The sequence below is a fragment of the Pipistrellus kuhlii genome, unplaced genomic scaffold (genome assembly GCF_014108245.1).
Source record: "Pipistrellus kuhlii isolate mPipKuh1 unplaced genomic scaffold, mPipKuh1.p scaffold_m20_p_3, whole genome shotgun sequence".
Classification (NCBI taxonomy): Eukaryota; Metazoa; Chordata; class Mammalia; order Chiroptera; family Vespertilionidae; genus Pipistrellus; species Pipistrellus kuhlii.
Genome location: NW_023425529.1, coordinates 142,824,648 through 142,837,054, shown reverse-complemented (window position 1 = coordinate 142,837,054; position 12,407 = coordinate 142,824,648).

Sequence of the window (12,407 nt, the reverse complement as noted above, 5' to 3'; positions counted from 1 at the left end):
TTCATAGAAATACAAAATCCATCATTTCATAGAAATACAAAGAAAAAGGGGGGAAGGATTATTCTGTGATGATAACTCTCTTAACAACTTTGATATATAACATATAGCAGTGTTAACTATAGTCATTATGTGGTATATTACATCCCTACTACTTATTTATCTTATAACTATCTTCCTTCAATTCCCTCACCCTCACACAAATCTGTTAACTTTTCTATGAGTTTTTGTTTTCTTTTTGTGTTTTAGATTCCACATATAACTGAGATCCTATAGTATTTGTATTTCTCTGTTTGACTTATTTAACTTAGCATAACACCCTCAATGCCCATTCATGGAAATGGCAGGATTTCTTCATATATATACAATATATATATATTTATATTTATATTTATATATATATAAATATATATATATTTCAAAATGAAGCAAAATCTTCATCCACAAAACCCATGATGAATAATAGAACAATAGTTTAATTCTTTTTAAAAAATATTTTACAAAATTTAGAAAGATTGAAAGAGTTTAGTGACCAAGCACAGGATCTAATGTGGTATAAAAAAATCCATGTAGCTCATTAAATACAAAGAGTAGCATACTATAAGCATTATCAGATAGTTACAGTTAAGATAATGCTATGCAAGTCTACTTTGTTTACACTATATTGATTAAAAAAAAAGACACATCTTAAGGAAAGTTAATGTTAGGCCCCAGCCAGGAATCAGCCTACATTTTTATTTCTTTTTAGCAGAGGACTTCAGTTAGAAACCTTGAAACAAATATTTTAAACTTCAATACAAGAGTGAATAAAATAGAAACAAACTCATAGATACAGAGAGAATAGACTGACAGCTCTCAGAGAGGCGAGGGCAAAGGACGGGTGAATAGGTAAAGGGATTAAGCAAAAACAAACAAAAAGCCTCATAGACATTAGTATGGAGATTACCACAGGGAAAGGGGATTGGGGAGTTAGGGAAGGTACAGGGGGATAAATGGTGAAGGAAGGAAGGAGACTTGACTTGGGGTGGTGAACACACAATACAGTGTACAGATGATGTGTTATGGAATTGTACTCCTGACACCTATATAATTTTATTAACTAATGCCACCCTAATAAATTAAAAAAGCAAAAAAAGAGTAAACAAAATTCCCTGGCTTGCCTTTGGCCTTAATATTTTCTCTTAGAAGATTTCCATTCACTTTCTACTCATGGTTTGCAGTAATCCAAGATTAAAGTCCTTTTCCTTTCTGTTTTTCAGCCAAGACTCTGTCTTATTTCAATCATTTTAAATTAAATTATTTGTAGGAAACGTTAGGTATAAGCATATTATCCCATGCAAAAACAAACAAAACAAAATTAAAAAATGGTTACATTACTATTGCTTTCTTTTTTACTTATTTTTATTTAAAAAATATATATTATATATGTTTTATTGATTTAAAAAAATAGATTTTATTGATTTTTTACAGAGAGGAAGGGAGAGAGATAGAGAGCTAGAAACATCGACAAGAGAGAGAATCATCGATCAGCTGCCTCTTGCACACCTCCTACTGGGGATATGCCCGCAACCAAGGTACATGCCCTTGACCAGACCTTTCAGTCTGCAGGCTGATTCTCTATCCACTGAACCAAACCGGTTTCGGCTTCTTTTTTATTTTTTACTAAAGGCCTGGTGCACGAAACTCATGCATGGGAAAAATTCTCCTCAGCCCAGCCTGTACCCTCTTCAATCCGGACCCCTTGGGGGATGTCCGACTGCGAGGCCTAAATCGGCAGTCAGACATTCCTATCACAGTCCTGGACTGCTGGCTCTAATCGCTCACCTGGCTGCCTGCCTGGTCGTCCCCAACTGCTCCCTCCTTGCCAGCCTGGTCGCTCCTCACTGACCTCCCTGCTGGCCTGGTCGCCTCACGCAGCCTGCTTGTTCAGACATTGGTTGTTCCTTACTAACCCCCCTGCTGGCCTGGTTGTAGGCAGCCATCTTGTGAGGGTTCAAATTTACTCATGAATTACATATCTGAGTGAAATTATGTGGTTTTTGAAATTTTTGGTTTATTTCACGTAGCATAATTTTAAATAGTATCCAGGTACCATTATATCACAAATTGCTTCCAAAAATGCTGTTTTACTTTTCCTTCTTGTTTCTAAGAAACTTAAGAAAGCTGTCTATACTAATGAAAGGGTCAACCATCCAGCTTCTAGAGATCGACTCCCTTCTGGACAAAGCCATGGTGGTGAGGGCTAAGGCAGAGGCAGTTAGGGGTGATCAGGCTGGCAGGGGAGGGCAGTTGGAGGCAACCAGGCTGGCAGGGAAGGGCAGTTGGGTGTGATCAGGCAGGCAGAGGCAGTTAGGGGTGATCAAGCAGGCAGGCAGGTGAGTAGTTAGGAGCCAGTGGTCCCAAATTGTGAAAGGGATGTCCCAAGGGATCCCAAATTGGAGAGGATGCAGGCTGGGCTGAGGGAACTCCCAACCCCTGTGCATGAATTTTATGCACCAGGCCCTTTATAAAAACTTCCTTTCTTTTCACTCAGTTTAACTGCCTATAAAAATAGTTTTCACCTGCCATGTTATATGGGATGTCTTTAACTGCTTTGTTCTATTCTTTCTTTATTTTAAATGTTTAAAAAAATATATATTTTATTGATTTTTCACAGATTGGAAGAGAGAGGGATAGTTAGAAACATCGATGAGAGAGAATCATCGATCAGCTGCCTCTTGCACACCCTCCACCGGGGATGTTCCCGCATGTTCCCGCAACCAAAATACATGCCCTTGTCCGGAATCGAACCTGGGACCTTTCAGTCCGCAGGCTGACGCTCTATCCACTGAGCCAAACCGGTCCCGGCTGCTTTGTTCTATTCTTAGCTTCTTCAAGTTCGCTTTTGTTGTTGACATAATCAATCACACACTCCTGTCCCACCTCCCATTGCCCCATCATCTCCTCATTCCTCTCTGATCACCTGTCGAACTTGAGTGTCCCTTAGAGACAAAGAAGAGAAAGATAAAACCGGTTTAAGCAACAGCTTTTTAAAAAAATCATATTTTATTGATTTTGTACAGAGAGGAAGGGAGAGAGATAGTTAGAAACATCAATGAGAGTCATCGATCAGCTGCCTCTTGCACACCCCCTACTGGGGATGTGCCCGCAACCAAGATACATGCCCTTGACCGGAATCGAACCTGGGACCCTTCAGTCCCCAAGCCGACGCTCTATCCATTGAGCCAAACCTGTTTCGGCTAAGTAACAGCTTTTTACATTGTAGTTAAATATAAAAGAACAACTCACATCTTACATTTATAAAAAACCTGTGTGAACTTAAAACAGCAAGATAAAAATATTTACAAGGAGAAACAATTATTTACAGTGAATTAATAACTTAGGCATCACTTTACCAATCCATATTAATTAGATTAAGCTACAAAAACTATATCTCTTGGAAAATTACCCTTTTTCTTTGACTTTACATTTTTAATTGGAAATGAACCTCATATTCACTAATTGAGATTTAATTGCAACATGCCAAATTCCTGTAACAATTCAGACTGAACATTTTAAGGTACCTTATATTAGTCAAAATGCACATATTAAATATATAGCAGGATAAAACTACTCATTAATTTTAGCTACAATGAGGAAAATTTTACTATAGTGGTTAATATTGAATATTTATTGGCAGACATTTTCTCTAAAATAAACAAAGAGCTTATTAATCAGAGATTAAATATGTATGTAAACATTAAAAACATTAGTTACAATAAATAATACACTGCAGTAGAAATAGTCTTACATTGCTGTGGAAATCTATTTAAGTGTTAATTCTCAATATGTCAGGAGCCAGTTGAGTTATTAAATGTGCCCTTTAACTCATAAACATTAAATGTAATGGGTTGATTCACTTCATATATTGAAGTCTTAACACCCAGTATCTGAAATGGGACATTATTTGAAAATAGGATTGTTGCTGACGTCATTAGTTAAGATGAAGTCATCCTGGAGTAGGTAGTTCCCGGATCCAATAAGACCATTGTCCTTATTTTATTGATTTTTTACAGAGAGGAAGGGAAAAGGATAGAGAGCTAGAAACACTAATGAGAGAAACATGAACCAGCTGCCTCCTGCACACTCTCTACCGGGGATGTGCCCGCAACCAAGGTACATGCCCTTAACGGAAGCAAACCTGGGACCTTTCAGTCTGCAGGCTGATGCTCTATCCACTGAGCCAAACTGGTTTCGGCAATTGTCCTTATTAAAGGGGGATATTTGAACACAGACAGGCACACAGGAAGGACACAATCTGAAGATGAAGGCAGAGATCAAGGTGATGTTACGGTAACCAAGGAATGCCAAAGACCAACAGCAAACAAGAAGGCAAGAGAGAGGCCTGGAATCTCTCCCCACAGCCCTCAGAAGGAACCAACCCACTGACACCTTGAACTCGGACTTCTAGCCTCTAGGACTGAGATAGTAATTTCTGTTATTTAAGCTGACCAAGAGGGTCTTGGGATTCCCTCAGCTTGACCACATTTTAAAAAAGTTCCTTTCTGACTCTAGGCCCCCCAGCTTCCTTATCTTAGCACATTTACTTTAGAAACTTGCAATTATAAATTCTTTCTCTACTCCTTTGAGGTTTAAGTCTTCTCCTCATGCCTGATTCATAAACCAGGACCTGGAAGTCCTCTCTTTAAAATGCAAGCATCAAAAAAGGCAGGGCCCCATATCCCCAGTGTCTGTAGACTAGACCCTGACATCATTCAGTAAGCACAAACTGGCTAACCGCGATGTCCTCACACCGACCCACCTAACCTCCTTTTATCTCAAAATTTTCCCTCTAGCGCACCCTAGTGCCGAAAAACTCTCAAAAACTTTTGTTTCAACACCATTGAATTCAATCTCTCATCCTTATTGTATTGTAATATTAGGTCTAGTAATAATTAATGTCGTTTTCTAATACTTTTTTAAATCGAATTTATTTAAACAATACAACAAAATTTAATCAACAATATAGTTGTCGTTGTTTTCTACTACTTGTGCCCAATGCTCAGGAAGCATTTTAATCCCTCTGTTGTAAAATTCTTGTGATTTTGATGCAAAAAATTCGGTCAATGCATTTTTGAGGCATTCTTCATTATTAAATTTTTTTCCAAGAAGAAAGTTTTGCAAAGAATGAAACAAATGGTAATCGGAAGGGGCAATATCAGCAGAATATGCAGGTTGAGGGAGAACTTCCCATTCCAACTGGCGCAGTTTTTCAGCAGTGATTCTTGCAGTATGCGGTCGTGCGTTATCGTGGTGAAGAATTACGCCCTTCCGATTAATCAGCGCGGGTTCTTTTTCTCTTAAAGCTTGGGCTAACCTTTCCAATTGGGCACTATACACTGCACTTGTAATGGTTTGGTTAGATGGTAAAAGTTCATAATGAAGAATTCCTTTAAAATTCCACCAAACACACAATATCACTTTTTTCGCTTGCAAGTCAGGTTTTGGCGTGGGCTGCGGAGCCTCATTTTTGTCCAACCATTGAGGCCGCCTTTTCAAATTAACATACAGCACCCATTCTTCATCTCCGGTAACAATTTGCTCTAAAAACGGCAAACGGTTTTGACAAGAGAGGAGCGAACTGCAAATTGTGACTCTTTGATTACGGTGTTGTTGGTCAACTCATGAGGAACCCATTTTCCAAACTTTTGGACTTTGCCAAGTGCACACAATTGATTGGAAATTGTTTTTTGTGAACAATTTAAAGTTGTCGCAAGCTCTTGTTGGGTAATTTGAGGATTTTCCACCAAAAGAGCTTGAAGAGCTTCTTGATCAAAATTGGACACACGGCCTCGACCACTCTTGTCATCTAACGAAAAATTTCCCTCGTGAAATTTCTCAAACTAACTCTGGCATTTTCTGGCGCTAACTGCATCTTGACCAAGAGCACTACAGATGTTTTTTGCAGCCTCACTTGCTTTTCTTCCTAATTGGAACTCGTAAAGCATGCAGTTCCGAATATGCTCTTCATCCGCCATCTTCTTAGCCCTAGTTTTGCAACAAAAACCAAACCAAACACAAACTTTTTCAAGCAAAACTTGTTAATTGCACTTCACACGTTCTGTAGATACCACGTGTTTGAAGGTTATGTCAATACAAGTCAACGCCAAGCAAGATTTTAAACGAATGTTAAAAACGACATTAATTATTACTAGATAGTCATGAATAAAGACCTTCTTGCCTATTTAACTCTGTCTGATGCAATTTTTCATTGACAAACCCAGCCAGTTTATGGTACTTTGTTACAGAAGTCCTAGCAAACTAATACACTAAGTATCGTCTCTTAAATGTCTGGTAAATTGATAAGGTGTAGAGAAAGAGTGGACTTAGAGCAGAAGTCCTATCTCTAGAATTTTATAGCTAATAACACTTAGCTATAGTCTATACACAGTTAAGAAACAGCTTTGGCCGCTACAAGTAGTAAAAAAAAAGACCATCAACTATAATGTAATATGGAGACATAAATGCGATATGTGAGGAATTTGGGGCAGGTTAGAATCAATTTATAATCTCAATAAATATATTTGTATGTGTGTGTATATATGTAGTTTTACATATGCTAACACATATTTCAATCATTATTGTTTAATATATATAGTACAATTTTTGTGTAGATATAGCCATTATTAATGTTTTTTTTCTTTCATTTTTTTATTAAGGTATTATATGTATACATATCTTACCAATCCCCTCCCCCCCACTCCCATACATGTCCTCCCTCCCCAGAGTTTTGCAACCATTGGTTATGCTCATATGCATGCATACAAGTCCTTTAGCCATTATTAATGTTAAGTTAATCACTTAATCATTAATAACTGCTGAATGATAATCTGAATTTTTCCTTTTCCTTTTTGGTAGATATTAAAGTATCCTTGAGACCTCACCTGCTTATACCTCTTCAGAGACTCCCTATCACATACAGATTAAAGTTACTGAATACAAATTCTTCCTTAAATACTTTCATAGAATCAACTCTCACAGCACCCCACCATGCTCTCATAATATAAAATTATTTGCCATTTTGTTTCGTTCATCATCTTTTCCAGGTCATCCTTGTATTTCTCATGCTGCCTCCTTGCCCTCATGCTTTTCTTTACCTGCTACACTCTTTTTATTTATTTCTTTATTGATTAAGGTATTACATATGTGTCCTCATCCCTCTGTGAACCTCCCAACCCCTTCTCCCTCCCTACTCATGTCCTCACCCCCCTGGTGTTCATGTCCATTGTACCTGCTACACTCTTGCTCATTTCTTTAAGAGTCACCATAGCCACTATCTCTTCTACCAAGTCCGCTCTGAATGTGGTGGTTGGAACATTTGTGTTATTGCTGGGCTATGGAGTACTCTTTGTGCGCTCTTTATTTTTAAACCACTTTCCATATTATATAAAATAATTCTGTTAATGCCTGGTCCTCTCAGACTATTGTAAAATCCTTGAGAGCACAGTCAAGTGCTGGTGTTTCTGATTGGGGTTACCAGCTGGGACCTCAACCTTTTCATTAACACAGAAAAGATTTTAAGCTCAAAGAAAATAAAAGTAAAGCAAAATGCAATTTATTGAAGATATATTCCAAACAAAGAGCAGGCCAGTTGAGAGAGAGAGAGAGAGAGAGAGAGAGAGAGAGAGAGAGAGAGAGAGAGAGAACCACCTCCTTCTGCCCTGAGAGAGACAGGGCTGCTTTAGCTCATTGGGAAGCCAGAGAAAAGGGGACCTTAGGGGCAGGTTCAGGAGGTTAGCCCGGGACCAGCTACAGCTGCCCATCTGCCCTGGTTGCAAGTCTCATGGGGTCCCCTAGAGTTTGGGGGATACACGCCTGTGAGGAAGGGAAGGGCCTGGCTGAGCTCCCTGGAGGTGGAGCACAGGCCAGAGAGAGCATGGCCCCCCCCTCATGGGCTTAAAAGGGGGATTTTCTGGGTGGAGCCTCGTTTGCATTCAGGGATGATTGGCATGCCCTGACCCAGAATGTGCACGGGAAAACCCATGGGGGCGGGGTCACAGCCAAAATGCAAATTGTATTATAATCAGCCCAGGGCCTAGCCGGGCCGCCCTGAGGGCAGGCTGTCCTCTGAGCATGCGCAGAGCCGCTGCCCCGCCCCCGCTGGGCCCGCGGGCGGCTCTGAGCGCAGCGCTGGCCCGGCCCTGGGCCCGCCCGGCGCTCCGGGCTGACGGCCCACCCAGCACTGGTATTTAATAAATGTCTGAAAATAGTCAGAACTAGCAATTCTGTTTTTTCCTAGGTAGCATAGGGGTGAGAATTTTTTCCCACCTACAACAATGACAAGTGCTGTTAGTAATGCTATATCCCAATAAATATAACCGCCAGGATTTTAATGCATATCACTTGCAGATTTGTAATTTTAAGCAGCAGTAACGAAACCATTTTTTCCTATCAGAAGTGGCTGTTTCCCCCTCCCTGCAACTTTCTTACAACTGTGAGGGCAGTCAAGACATTTCAGCTTATTTCCCAAAAGTTCTGCTTTCCCGTTCTTCCAGGATTGTGGCAGCTTTCAAACCGGCTTCAGCTGCCCCTCAGGCACTAAAATAAGTCAATCTATGTGAGGAAAAAACGCATGTAAAACACGGTATGTTATACCATTCCAGTCTCAGATATCTGACGGGGTGCCATAGGAATATCAGTTATCAAATGTTATTTTATACCCTGCCCATCCTTCTAAGCCACATGTGTCAAACACAAGGCCCGCGGGCCAAATCCGTCCCGCCAGGCCTTGCAATGTGGCCCGCACCGCTCTGTCATCACTGCACTCCGCTGCGTTTCCATCACAATGACAGTTTATGACTGTTCAGTAAACCATTCGGCCCGCGATTTAGGCTGGATTTTAGATTTTGGCCCCTTCTCTGATTGAGTTCGACACCCCTTAGAATCTAAGCTGTCGTTCTGTGCAGTAGGACCAGGTTGTGACTCATTAATTAGCATCATGCACTAATTAAATCACGAAGGACGCGATTTTCCTGTGCAGTGAAAGTTCTAGGTAAATCGATGTTCCCGAATACATCCTCTGGCTTTCTAACCAAGCTGCCGTTCTGTTCTATGGAGCTATTGAAACTGCTTCTTAACGCTTGTCTTTGCCTTTTCATTTCCACTCCTCTAATCCATTTTCCACACAGCAGGCAGTGTGAAATTTTACCACAAAAATCAGATTATGTTTTTCTATTTTAAAAACCCTTCAGCGGCATTCCATCGCCTTAAAATAAAAATCCAAACTTTTTTTCCTGCAGCCTGAAGGCAGTGCAGAGACGGCCCCTGCCTCCTCCTCCTCCTCCTCCTCCTGCCTCTCACACTGAACTGCAGCGCGTAGATCTCTCTCTGATTCTCAAATCAGCAACGTTTTTATTTCCTTTTTGTGAGTTTTGCATTTGTGGTTTCTCCTCCCTAAAAAAATGTAAATCTAAATCTCCTCACGACTGTCTCCTTGTCATTATCAAAATTTTAAATTAGGGGCTTCCCAGTCTATAGGATGCCTGTGGTCATCTTTTATTCCTTTGGTTGTGTTCAGTGTTTTTTTTTTCTTTTTCTTTTCTTTTAAATATATTTTATTGATTTTTTACAGAGAGAAAGGGAGAGGGATAGAGAGTTAGAAACATCTACCAGCTGCCTCCTGCACACCCCCTCCTGGGGATGTGATCACAACCAAGGTACCATGCCTTTGACTGGAATTGAAGCTGGGACCTTTCAGTCCGCAGGCCGACGCTCTATCCACTGAGCCAAACCAGTCAGGGAAGTGTTCAGTGTTTCTTTTTTTCTTTTTCTTTTTTAATATATATTTTATTGATTTTTTACAGAGAGGAAGAGAGAGAGCTAGAGAGCTAGAAACGTCAATGAGAGAGAAACATCGACCAGCTGCCTCTTGCACATGTCCTTGAATGGAATCAAATCTGGGACCTTTCAGTCCGCAGACCGACGCTCTGCCGCTGAGCCAAACCGGCTTCGGCTGTTCAGTGTTTCTTTACCCAACAATCAGGGGACTACCTTATTAATCTAGTCATTTATCTCTGCCCCCACCTCTAGAAGGTAAGTTGCATAATTCCAAATTCAGCATATGGAGAAGGTGAATACATTTTTGGTATACGTAAGTGTCCAAATACTATGGGCAGTTAAAATTTAAGGTTGCCGGTGTTTTATAATATCTATGGGCATCAAAGACCCTTCACATAATTTTATGCCACACGTTTGGCCTATGCTGCAAGTCATTCCAGAAGTTTAGTTCAAGAAGCAAATGTACTGGCAATGAGATTTTATGAAGATTCATTGGCTGGAGGTGCCACAGAGATGGAAGCAGATTTTCCAAAGTCCGAATTGGCAGCCCTTTCCGAGAGGTGCCTGTTGTGTGCGGTTGGGCCTGTGTGGCTCACGGCGAGGGGCTGCCCGCCTCTCACAGCACACCCGGTGCCCCTCCTTCTGCTCTTCGTCTTTAAAGCGGTGAAGCTTTAAAGCCGCTTTCCACATCACCTGTCGTTACAAGAGGCCACCTTTGTATTTCTCAGCCTGAGCGGAAGAGGGATACCTCCCTCCTGAGGATTTCTCGGTTTTACTCCTGGGCAGATTTCCCCTCTGCTAAACACAGCTGGCAAAAACCCAGCGTGGAAAGCCTCTTCCTTACATGAGGAGGGAAAGGGGAAATGTTTTCCGCAGGAGCCAGAGTGTTTCAGTTCTCAACTTTCCCGCGGGAAAAACAAGTCCCAGGTGCCGTGAAGGAGAGGAGACAGTAGTAACAGGGACTGAAACTTGTACAACTCGGTTCACACTGTTCACAGCAAGTTTTCTCAAAATATCAGATCTGTTATTTCCTGGGTGAAAACTACTCAGTGTTTGCTAGTAGGCAGATTCCTGGATTTCTAGTTCCTCTAAATTAGAAAATCTGAGCAGAAAAGTGTGAGAGTCTGTATTGTTTAATACATGCTACAAAAGTACGTTCAGGCACACTAATTATTGTGACTCTGTGTGTGTGTGTGTGTGTGTGTGTGTGTGTGTCCAAAGATCTCTCCATTGTCTGCAGGTCCACATTTCCTGGCCCAAATGGTAAAATAAACTGAAAAGGAATCCCAACACTTTTATCTTACCAGTTTCCTCTTTTTTATTTTATTTTATTTTTTATATATATTTTATTGATTTTTTTTTTTACAGAGAGGAAGGGAGAGAGATAGAGAGCTAGAAACGTCGATGACAGAGAAATATTGACCAGCCGCCTCCTGCACACCCCCACTGGGGATGTGCCTGCCTGCAACCAACATACATGCCCCTGACCGGAATCGAACCTGGGACCTTTCCGTCCGCAGACCTACGCTCTACCACTGAGCCAAACCGGTTTCGGCAGTTTCCTGTTTATTTTAACAGAAACAGAAATAGTGCTTATGACATGCCAACTGCTATTCTACCCACTTTACAAATGTTTACTTAATTCTCAGAGAAATGTATTCTCTCGCTATGGAGATAAAGGAAGTAGAATACAGAGTGAGAAAAACCCACAAGTAACCTGCCTAAAGAGAGCAAGCCTAACCAGTGTGTGTACCTTGGCAATGTGGCTTCAGAGACCTGCCCTTTTCCCCTTTGCACTGGCTGTGTGATGACTAGAGCCTCTTCCTATGGGATGCATAGGTTTTTGTCCAACTTGCTAGGTGTGGGTCTTGGGGAGTTTTTCTGTATCGTTTCTTCTGGGAGTCAGACATGCTTTCTTTATTGTGTGTTGGCATATCTCTGTCTCCTCCCCAGGCCCCCCCCCACCCCCCTTTGGATATGAAATACAAATACTTTTCCCCAGTCACTAGGGCCTAGTGCGTCTTCTTCAATCATCCTTTACCTTTAACTCCAGTGATTTAGTTACTTTCTTCCTTTTTGAAGAAGAAACAGAACACATACTGTACTCACAAAGTGATATTTCATTATATTTTAAGCAGAGAAACTGACTCCTAAATGCCTATATCACAAGTGATGGCACTTAAAGAAATGCTTTGAAAACCACAAAGGAAAATATCAATATAGGATAAATTAAAGGAAAAATAACCTAATATTTATTGAGGGATTGCCACATGCCTATATTATTCTGAATGTCATTTTTTTTCTTATATTAGCATATTGTTTACTGTTAATAACCCTGAGTTAGGTATCAGTATTACTTTTTTTTTAAGTCCAGCTTTTTTTTTTTTTTTTTACTGTATTTAAAAAAATATTTTTATTGATTTCAGAGAGGAAGGAAGAGGGAGAGAGATAGAAACATCAATGATGACAGAGAATCATTAATTGGCTGCCTTCTGCACGCCCCCTACTGGGGATCGAGCCTGCAATCAGGGCATGTGCCCTAGCCTGGAATTGAACCCGGGACTCTTCAGCCCGCAGGTCTCGTTGCTACCAAC